Genomic DNA, 12178 nt, shown 5'->3' with positions numbered 1-12178 from the left:
GGGCTGCCACAGAGGAGAGGGGGTCAAGCTATTCACCAGAAAGCCAGGCAAGGAATAATGGGTGGGAACTGACCAAGGAGAGATTCAACCTGGAAATAAGGAGGGACTTTCTGACAGTGAGAACAATCAACCAATGGAACAGAAGTTTCCTTCAGGAGCTGTGAGAGTTCAACACTTGAGGCTTTCAAAAAGAAATTATACTTCCATTGGTCTGAAAGGTGTAGGGTCTCCTGCTTGAGGGGAGGTTGGACTAGATAACCTACAGGTTCCCTTTCACCTCTGTTAATCTGTAATCTGTAAATATAAGACACAAGAACACACACACAGAGACACACTCATTCTGCAGGCACACTGTAACTCATAGCATTACATTCCCTCTGGAACCAGGTGTTGCTTGTAAATTATTATATATGGATAAAGAAACTGACCATAAACCAAGGTCATTAAGTGTTGCTGGCTGTAACCTGGTAGGATGGAAATGACATGAATCTTTGTTGCAATCCACCCAGAGTAACTTAAGTGAGATAGGCAATGCAGAAAAGAAGGGGGGAAAGACAGAGAGAAGTGAGGGGAGAGGGAGATCAACAGATCATAGATAGATTGAGATGATAGATAGGTAGATAGGTTGGCTGGTTGATTGGCAGAGATAGGTAGGTAGCTGGGTTGATGGTAGAGATAGATAGAGAGAGAGAGAGAGAGAGAGAGATGATAGATAGATAAATAGATAGATAGATAGATAGATAGATAGATAGATAGATAGATAGATAGATAGATAGATAGATAGATAGATAGATAGATAGATGATAGGTAGGTAGGTAGGTAGAGATAGATAGATAGATAGATAGATAGATAGATAGATGATAGATAGATAGATAGATAGATAGATAGATAGATAGATAGATAGATAGATAGATAGATAGATAGATAGATAGATAGATGATAGGTAGGTAGGTAGGTAGGTAGAGATAGGTAGATAAATAGATAGATAGATAGATAGATAGATAGATAGATAGATAGATAGATAGATAGATAGATAGATAGATAGGTACGTACGTACGTACGTGGGTGGGTGGGTGGGTGGGTGGATAGATAGACAGACAGACAGACAGAGACAGACAGATAATAGATAGATAGATAAATAGATAGCCAGAAAGAAAGAAAGAAAGAAAGAAGAAAGAAAGAAAGAAAGAAAGAAAGATGAGAGAGACAAACAGCGACATTATAGATAGATGATAGATACAGGCAGAAAGTCTGTTTAGCTTTTTAGGTGCGGAGGCTAAACAATTTGATGTGTTGTTAGGTGCTGCCTCTGGGGGTTTAATTCTGCAGCTTTAGGATCACCACATCAAGCAGGCAGAGGGAAAGAGATGGCAAAACGCCTTCTCCTTCCCTAGAACTGATTGAGGATGCAAGACCATATGACGGTCTGGCCGTGTCCCATTGCTAATTACCTACACAGATTCCACCTGTGCCTTTTGCTGCTGTGAAACCCCATTCCAGGAGATGGATGGGACGCGGGGTGAAATATCTCTTTTATTTGGTGAGCCACAATGCTCCATCAAGCAACACTCCACCATAACAGTCTGCACAGCTTACAGGAAGCCAATCAAATAAGATTTATTTATACAATATAATGCAAATGGGCTAAGCAAATGGAGGAGGCCCACGGAAGTCGAGGCTGGTAATCAGAAAGGTAGGGAAGAAATCTATAAACCACAGTTGTGAAAGATATTGTGAAGAACAGACCGTAAATCAGAAAACAATGAAATGCACAAATTGGTGCCTCACTCGGAAAGAGTTAAGACAGAAAACTAAAAGAACAGCTGATCTATGAATGTATAATTCAGTAAAAGAGTTTGGAATAACTCGGGGGGGGAGAGTATTGAAAAGTGGTGACTAATGACAGTGAAAAGTATCTTAGACATGAGTTGGTTTGCTTCTGAAAAAACACTTCATATGCATGCTGTAAACCCAGTTCAGGAGTTGAGAAAATATAATTATGGACCAAAGAATATAATGTGTTCTGTCGGGCTCTCTGGTAGAATCCTCCCAACAATTCACAGGTACAAATTTCAGACACTCACACGTTTGAAAATTCAAAACAATGTTCTTTATAATGAAAATTCACATAAACTAAGCCCTCATTTGGTATAGCAAAGAGCACTCGTCTCCAAACAAAATGTTAATTTATACAAGTCCCTTATCAGTCCTGTGATACTTAGCTTGCAGCTGTGAGGCAATTCACAGTCCTTATTCTTTCACAAAGTGAAACACACTTTGCTCTGGTTTAGTTTCAAAGCAGGGAAAAATCAGCACACAAAAAGTCAAAGTCAGTAAAGCAGTCATGAAACACAATGATCAGATAATCCCCCACAATGGCCAAACCCACAGGCTGCTATTTCTAGCAGCCTCATTAATGACCACAGCCCCACCCAACCACAGGTGGCCTCATTTTCTTTGATAATATTCTCTCAGTTGTTGCTGCCTATGCATCGCTCTCCGCATGCGTGGCTGTATCATTAACTCTTGTTCTGAATCCAAGGAGGAGCTAGATAATTGATCTCCTTCTGAGCTGTCTGCCCCACTCTCCTCCCCCCTGTCACTCATGTCTTCTTGGTCAGAGGAGCCTTCATCAGCAGATTCCACCGGGGGCAAAACAGGCCTGCAGCATGTGGATGTCTCCCCCCACATCCACAGTCCTTGGGGCAGGAGCTGGGCCAGAGCTAACCACAACATAATGGATCACCTATGTTTTGTCTAAGGATCCTGGATGAGGAGAGTTGATTGGTTATTGCTTTTTCGTGATGCAATTTCCAAAATAATGAAAGCAAAAGCATGTAGAAGAGCTGTCATCTTCCTAATCTAATCAAAACAGAAGGTTATAGGCTTGGGAAGACGAAAGTAACCAACTTCAAAACTAAAGCATGGAAACTGCAGTTTAATGCTTCCAAATGTAAAATAATGCACTTGGGGAAAAGGAATCCTCAATATGACTATTGTATCGGCAGTTCTGTGTTAGCAAAAACTTCAGAAGAGGACAGTCCCAAAATGGGTGAACAGTGTGGTCAGGCGGTAGGGAAAGCAAGTAGAATGCTTGGCTGCATAGCTAGAGATATAAAAAGCATGAAGAGGGAGATTGTGATCCCGCTGTATAGAGCGGGTGGGTGGGTGGGTGGGTTGATAGTTGGTTGGATGGATGGATGGATGGATGGATGGATGGATGGATGGATAGATAGATAGATAGATAGAAAGAAAGAAAGAAAGAAAGAAGAGGGAGGGGTGAGGGAGAGAGAGAGGAAGGAAGGCAGGCAGGCAGGCAGGCAGAAAGGAAGGAAGGAAGGAAGGAAGGAAGGAAGGAAGGAAGGAAGGAAGGAAGGAAGGAAGGAAGGAAGGAAGGAAGGAAAAGAGAGAGAGATGCATGGATGGACAGACCAACAGATAATACCAAGCTGAAAATTCACCTTCTTCTCCCCAGCCCCACCCTCTGCAGAGATGTAGATTTAAAGGGCAAACTATGATTGACAGTAGCACCTAGGCATACCATCTTTAAAACTAAAGCTTCTATTTTCTTTGACTCGGCTAAGTCTCCTTCGTAGCCAGCACACCAATCTCAGGGAAAGTCACATTAGTGTGTGGCTTTAGTTCATGTGCATCCGAATGACACTTTGCCCTTTGAAACTTAGATTGCTGTACCACCTGAGCCAGGTATCATTTCATTAAAATGCAGCCGTTCGAAATTAAAAGTCCCTTGCTCTCACTTGGTGGTACTATGGTCATCACCCTCCAGTGATATGGGTATTGGGTAGCCTCACCTGACTCCCTGCTTCATCTTTTTGGAATCTGCAGTTCTCCAAAGCTGCATCAAGCATTAACAGTGGGTGTGTATTTAAAATGCACACAGCATCCGCTGGCAAGCCTGGATCGGGAATTGGGTTTGGTTTCCTGAATTTCAATGAGGTCTGACCACATTGAAAAGGGAGAGACAGAGAGACAGAGAGAGAGACAGAGAAAGACATACACCCAGAGACACAGAGAGACAGAGACAGAGACAGAGAGACAGACACAGAGAGAGAGAGAGAGAGAGAGAGAGAGGCTGAGAGATAGTCACAGAGAGACACAGGGAGAGAGAGACACAGAGACATAGAGAGAGAGAGGCTGAAAGATAGAGTCAGAGAGAGACACAGAGGGAGAGAGATAGAGACACAGAGAGAGAGAGAGAGGCTGAGAGATAGTCATAGAGAGACACAGGGGGAGAGAGACACAGAGACACAGAGAGAGAGACAGAGAGAGACAGAGAGAGAAAGAGAGAGACAGACACAGAGAGAGAGAGAGAGAGAGAGAGGCTGAGAGATAGAGAGTCAGAGAGAGAGAGAGAAAGACAGAGAGAGGGGGGCTGAGAGATAATCAGAGAGAGACACAGGGAGAGAGAGAGACACACAGAGACACAGAGACACAGAGAGAGAGAGAGGCTGAGAGATAGAGCCAGAGAGAGACACAAAGGGAGAGAGACAGAGACACACAGAGACACACAGAGACAGAGACAGAGACAGAGAGACAGACACACACACAGAGAGAGAGAGAGAGAGAGGCTGAGAGATAGTCAGAGAGAGACACAGGGAGAGAGAGACACAGAGACACACAGAGAGAGACAGACAGACACAGAGAGAGAGAGAGACACACAGAGAGAGAGAGAGAGAAAGACAGAGAGAGACAGAGACAAAGAGACAGAGAGAGAGAGGCTGAGACAGAGACAGAGAGGCAGAGAAAGGGAGGGATGGAGGGACAGAGGATGGGAGGGAGAGAGAGAAAGCAATGCACCATCCAAAGTCTGTTTAAAAAATGAACACAGTGTTTCCCTGAACCAATTGACTCGTGGTCTTCTTTGACCCCATTATGTGTAATATCATTTCATCACCCAACCTTTTTTCACAGCTGCGGCAGGCTGGCAAGCACCAGTCACAACAAATAAAAAAGGGGGGGTGCGGGGGAGGAGGTTAGGGAATCTCATCTACATATTGGCTCCTGGCCTTGCTCACTAAAGTAACTTGCAAAGATAAATTGTGGTGTCAAAAAAAAAAAAGGGAGAGCTCATTAAAAATTTTATATCTGATTGTTTCGGTTCCACCCCCCCACCCCCAAGTCCCGGGGTGCTCATCTCTTTTGCTGCCCAGGAATATTTGAATCCCCAAAGCTGAAGAATCTTCAAGGGCAGCTGACGCACCAATTATCCGTCTTAAGAAGCTGTTGCCCTGTTACTCTCAAATAAAGCATGTGCAGCTATCCCGCCAGCTGTGGCGCTCCATCATCCCAGCCAAGCAGTTCCGTGAAATAAATGATGATTCAGAGGGCATTTAATTCCTTGCCGTTGCGGTCCCGAGGCGGTTGTAATGATTGCATGCATAGAAATGGGACTTAAGACTCTTTCCCCCATGATCTAGTGATTCGTTCTCTTTCTTTCTTTCTTTATTCATTCATTCATTCATTCATTCATTCATTCATTCATTCATTCATTCATTCATTCATTCATTCATTCATTCATTTATTTATTTATTTATTTATTTATTTATTTATTTATTGGATTTGTATGCCGCCCCTCTCCGAAGACTCGGGGCGGCTAACAACAATGGTAAAAACAACATGTAACAATCCAATTTAATAAAACAACTAAAAATCCTAATTATGAAAACCAAACATACACACAAACATATCATACATAACTTGCAATGGCCTAGGGGAAGGAATATCTTAACTCCCCATGCCTGGCGACAAAGGTGGGTCTTGAGTAGTTTGCGAAAGACTAGGAGGGTGGGGGCCATTCTAATCTCTCGGGGGAGTTGATTCCAGAGGGCCGGGGCCACCACAGAGAAGGCTCTTCCCCTGGGGCCCGCCAAATGACATTGTTTGGTCGACGGGACCCAGAGAAGGCCAACTCTGTGGGTCCTTATCGGCCGCTGGGATTCGTGTGGTAGAAGGTGGTTCCGGATGTATTCTGGCCCAATGCCATGTAGGGCTTTAAAGGTCATTACCAACACTTGTGACCGGAAACCGATCGGCAGCCAGTGCAGGCCACGGAGTGTTGCAGAAACGTGGGCGAATCTTGGAAGCCCCACGATGGCTCTCGCGGCCGCATTCTGCACGATCTGAAGTTTCCAAACACTTTCCCCCTCCCTCCTCTGTTGCATTTGAGTAAGTGAGCTATAGCTCACCAAAACCTATATATTTTCATAAACTTTGCTAGTCAGAAAAAAAATAAGCAGACTCCTTCTGATTTTTCACACATCCCTTCGGTGATACTGCATTATGGCACACAAAGTTAGTGGGTGGGTGAGTGGATGGGTTGGAGAGTTGATTGGCTGGTGAATGGGTGGTTGGTTGAGTTTGATTGGTTGCTTGGTTATTTATTTAATGTTCATACCACCCATTTCCCCTATAAGGTGACTCTGGGAAGCTTACAAAAAGGTTGCAATTGTCCATAAATTGTGTTGCATTTGTTGTTGTTGTAAAATGTAACAATTAAGGAATACCACTAAAAGATCCCTTTTGTTGTTCTTAATAAATATTATTGAGCAGGAAGGAAGGAAGGAAGGAAGGAAGGAAGGAAGGAAGGAAGGAAGGAAGGAAGGAAGGAAGGAGGCCGGGAGGAAGGTAGAGTATGGAGTACTGTAAGACACCCCATTTTGTGAATCATCCCTAAGAATTAATATCTGTTTTGGAAACTAGAAGAAAAATTTCACCCTACTTCCTTAACCTTGCTCATAAAATGTAACAGATTATGTGAAATTACTTATAGGCCTGGGATTGTATCAGGTTAAAACCAACTTCCGAAAACTTAATTTTCCAATTAGGAAACTGGATCATCAGGTGCATATAACCTTCTGTCAAAACTATGGAATTTGAAGCCCAGCATCTCTGAAGGAAATTCTACAATATCAGGAACATACAGAATGAGACTAAGACCTCCAGCATCAATGTAGATCAGGACCATGGACAACGCATGTTCATGTTGCCCTTTCTTCCCATTCTACTACTTTCACCTAGATAGAGACTGCATCCAATTTTGGGTGCCACGATGTCAAAAAGATTTTGAGACTCTAGAAAGAGTGCAGAGAAGAGCAACAAAGATAATTAGGGGACTGGTGGCCAAAATATACAAAGAACGGTTGCAGGAATTGGGTATGTCTAGTCCAGTGAAAATTAAAACTAGGGGTGACATGAAAGCGGTGTTCCAATACTTGGAGGGCTGCCACAAATAAGAGGGGGTCAACCTATTCTTCAAAGCACCTGAAGGCAGAACAGGAAGCAGTGGATGAAAACTAATAAAGGTGAGAACCAACCTAAAACTAAGAAGAAATTTCCTGAACGTGAGAACAATTAATCAGCGGAATGATTTACCTACAGACGTTGTAGATCCTCCAACACTGGGTGATTTCAAGGAAAGATTGGACGTCCAATTGTCTGATATAGAATAGGGTTTTCTGTCTCAACAGGGGCTTCGACTAGAAGACCCCCAAGGTCCCTTCCAACTCTGTTACCTCCATTTATGGTTATGACCTATAAAGCCCTTCATGGCATCAGACCAGAATATCTCCAGGACCGCCTTCTGCCACACAAATCCCAGCGACCGGTTAGGTCCCACAGAGTTGGCCTTCTCCGGGTCCTGTCGACTAAGCAATGTCGTTTGGCGGGAGCCAGGAGAAGAGCCTTCTCTGTGGCGGCCCCGACCCTCTGGAACCAGCTCCCCCCAGATATTAGAGTTGCCCCCACCCTCCTTGCCTTTCACAAGCTCCTTAAAACCCACCTCTGTCGTCAGACATGGAGGAATTGAAATTCTATAAGCCCCCTAGGCTTATAGAATTTATACATGGTATGCTTGTATGCATGAGTGGTTTTTTAAGATTGTTTTTAATATTGGATTTGTTTACATTGTATTTTTATATTGTTGTTAGCCGCCCCAAGTCTTCGGAGAGGGGTGGCATACAAATCTAATAAATAAATAAATAAATTTAGAAAAATTCTCTTTCTACAATGTGTGACTTAGAGTAGAAATGCCATGGTAACACCACATGCAATTTTGAAGAGGACCATAACTATATTTGGAACATTTCCCTATATTTCTTCCTTTTCGTGAATCTGTCTCTCCTAGAAATTCAACTTTTTCAGAAACACTGTTTTATTTATTGCAGCACATCAAGTCTATTTCCATCAGCGCAGTCAGGGTAATCCACCACCCCCTTATCCCCCATCAGCCCCTTAGCTTCTGTGTTTATTATTAAAACAGTTGAAGGTTATAATACCTTTGTCGGAAGCATCAAATATGGGTCTCTTTTGTTTTTATGGTGTTTATGTGCCATCTTAAAAGAGAAACGGGGTGGCTTAGAAGGATCAAACAAAATCAGTTTAAAATAACTGCAGTTCTGATTGAAAAAGGCAATCCGATGCAAATGACTATGATTTTATATTCAGCGGAGGTTATTTCTGCATGTAGTTTATCCAGTATCACTAAGCAGAATCTACAGCATTACATATTCTGCCCAGCATGGAATAAGAAATGTGGTGCCTCTTTTCATAAAGCTTTCATTACTTAGCCTTAAACAAGGGTCTGCATGGATTTTCTTAAGGGTGGGTTTCTCCTCTACCTTACGGTCAATTTACTTCTCTGTTTTGACACTCTAGAGATACCAAGTTGATGAAAATGTAATAACTCTTCCTGGTCCGTGTTCTGTCTGGGTGCCCCCAGACTTCAACACCAACTGGAAACAGCAGCCAGACACACTGGTAAAAGCAAAAGCACTTTATAGTTTGAAAAATAAACACAGAGAAAAACCTGTTCTTCCCAACAGGCAGGCTATGAGGCTTCACAGCAAAGTCCTGACGGCCAGACAATACAGCAGACTTCTTGCTGGCACACACACCACTGTAGAGAATAAGCCCCCACGCCTTTTTCCCCAAGGTTTCAGCCTTCAAGGCCACAAGCCAGAATCAGAGACGCCAAAGATCACAGCCAGGTCCCAGGACTCCCAAAGATAATACTCCACAATACAGGAAGGGTGGGTCTGCCTTTTCAGCCTTTCTGGGGAGAACCACACCCAAACCCAGCTGTTACCTATTTAGGACTGGAAGTACCTGGCTAATGGTCCCCTTCATTGTGCTGCTCTTCTCTGCCTGAGATTGATGATGGCTTGAGCATTTTCATCTAAGGACTCCAGGCTGCTTGCTGGGAGGGCTCCACCCCGGGGGACTCTGGCTGTTCTCCCTCTCCCTCGGCCTGATATTCCTCCTCCCCTTCTGCCTGGGCCTCCTCCTCCTCCTCCTGTTCCTCATCCTCCCCCTCTGAGCAGGGAGCCGGCAGAGGTTCAGCCGTTCCCTGAGGAGCCTCAGACGGAATCACAACAGTCCGGAGGGAATACAACTATTATAAGGTGCTAAAAAAATCCGGGCGATTGCCTTGAAAAGTTCAAAGCAAGCCAAAACTTCTCTAGCAACTTTGCTCAGATGCCAATCAACGGTTCCTTTGATATAACCACTTGGTGAGCTGGGTTTCTGGGTGAACAAGAGAAAGCTGTATGCTGTATGTGTGCTGATAATATACTATATTGCTGTGTGCTAAATATTGGTCTATGGATTGTATTATGGTATTATATGGAACTGTGTGTAATATTAATGGTTAGTGCTGTATGCTTAGAACTGAGTATGATTACTTAATTTGGATATGTTTGTAGCTGACTGCATATGCTTGTTAGTCCATTGTATACATTGTGAATAATATTTATACCTTTACTATATTGGTCTGTGCTATTGGCTGAACAACCAGTACTGCCACATATACTCTGTTGTGGTTAGCTCTGGCCCAGCTCCTGCCCCAAGGACTGTGGATGTAAGGGAGACGTCCACATGCTGCAGGCCTGTTTTGCCCCCAGTGAAATCTGCTGATGAAGGCTCCTCTGACCAAGAAGACATGAGTGACAGGGAGGAGGAGAGTGTGGCAGACAGCTCAGAAGGAGATCAATTATCTAGCTCCTCCTTGGATTCAGAACAAGAGTTAATGATACAGCCACGCATGCGGAGAGCGATGCATAGGCAACAACAACTGAGAGATTATTATCAAAGAAAATGGGGCCACCTGTGGTTGGGTGGGGCTGTGGTAATTAGTGAGGCTGCTATAAATAGCAGCCTGTGGATTCGGCCATTGTGGGGGATTATCTGATCGTTGTGTTTCGTGACTGCTTTGCTGACTTTGGTCTTTTGCGGAGTCTGCGGAGAGGGGCGGCATACAAATCTGATTAAACTTAAACTTAAACTTAAACTTTTGTGTACTGATTTTTCCCGGTTTTGAAACTAAACCAGAGCAAAGTGTGTGTCACTTTGTGAAAGAAGAAGAACTGTGAATTGCCTCACAGCTGCAAGCTACGTATCACAGAACTGATAAGGGACTTGTACAAATTACCAGTTTGCTTGGAGACGAGTGCTCTTTGCTATACCAAAAGAGGGCTCAGTTTAAGTGAATTTTCATTATAAAGAACATTGTTTTGAATTTTCAAACGTGTGAGTGTCTGAAATTTGTACCTGTGAATTTTTGGGAGGAGTTTACCAGAGATCCCGACAGAACAGATATGTTTGTAGCTGACTGTATATGCTTGTTAGTCCATTGTATACATTGTGAATAATATTTATACCTTTACTATATTGGTCTGTGATATTGGCTGAACAACCACTACTGCCGTATATGCTCTGTTTGAAGTTTGGTATTCTAACATTGATTAGCCCAGTGCAGAATTTCTGAGACAACCCAAGAAAGGGATCTTGGGGTTTTGGTGGACAGCTCAATGAAGATGTCAGCCCAGTGCTCAGCAGCAGTGAAAAAAGCATATTACATGCTTGTCATGATTAGGAAGGGAATCGAAAATAAGTCGGTAAGTGTTGTATTGCCTCTGTACAAATCGATGGGGAGACCACATTTGGAGTACTGTGTACTGGTCACCACACCTCAAGAAGGATATAATAGAACTGGAAAAGGTGCAAAAAAGGGCAATAAGAATGATCAAGGAAATGGAGTGCCCCCCTTATGAAACCAGGTTGCAACACGTTGGTCTCTTCAGCCTTGGAAGACGGCGTTTAAGGGGTGGCTTGATCAAAGTGTATAAAATCATGCACGGGATAGAAAAGGTAGATAGGGAAAAATTGTTTTCTCTATCACACAATGCTAGGACGAGAGGGCACTCCCTAAAGCTCATAGGTAAGAAAGTGAGGACCAATATAGGGAAATATTTCTTCACCCAGAGGGTCATTGGTTTATGGAATTCACTTCCAGAAGAGGTCGTGATAGCTGGCAGCCTTGTTAGCTTCAAGGCAGGATTAGACAGATTCATTGATGCCAAGTGTATCAGTGGTTATTGAAACGGATGTCGATGTGCCACCTCTATGTTGGTTGAGGCAGGCAGGATTCCGTTGGGTACCATTTGTTGGGGGTCAAGGGAAAGGGAGGGTTTTGCCTTCTCTTTCTGCTCAAGATCCCCATGGGCAATTGGTGGGCCACTGTGTGACACAGAATGCTGGACTTGATGGGCTTCAGTCTGATTCAGTATGGCTCTTCTTATGGTCTTATGTTCTAGAATGCTAACAGATACATTTTCTCTAACACTTGAGTTTGGGTCTGTCTTTTGCTAATTTGGAACTGTGACTCTATCTTCTACATTTGGAGGTCAACAGAAGATAATTCTTGCGTTTCTTTTATACTGCATCCTTCCCAATAGCCAAAGTGCACTTCCTTATCGGAAATATCTAAGGAAAGCTTAGGAAATGTAGAGTTTGAGCAGGTGTAAGTCTGCTTTAAGTGCCGAGTCCAGGCAAAATTGATATATTTTTTTAATGGAATAAAGAAAAACAATCTCTCCAGATCCCCAAGTGGCTTGATTTCACTAAATAAATCAGAACCTGTTTTCAATCTAAGTTTTGCTTTGTAGTCCTGGGTTTTGCTCTCAAGTGCCGGCAAAAAATGCCAGCTAAGGAGGCAAAATTGAATTTAATATTCAGCTTTCAACAAATGGTCCCTCGAGAATGGGGAGATTTCCTCCCCCTTCACCCCCATCCTCTTTCCCCAGAGGCTGAGAGAAAAAGCTTGCAACTTGACTGACATTATCTCCTCCTGGGCAGAAACCAATTTCTACAAGAACTTAGCAAT

Source organism: Erythrolamprus reginae, chromosome 9 (genome assembly GCF_031021105.1).
Source record: "Erythrolamprus reginae isolate rEryReg1 chromosome 9, rEryReg1.hap1, whole genome shotgun sequence".
Taxonomy (NCBI): domain Eukaryota; kingdom Metazoa; phylum Chordata; class Lepidosauria; order Squamata; family Dipsadidae; genus Erythrolamprus; species Erythrolamprus reginae.
Note: the sequence above shows the minus strand (reverse complement) of the source record.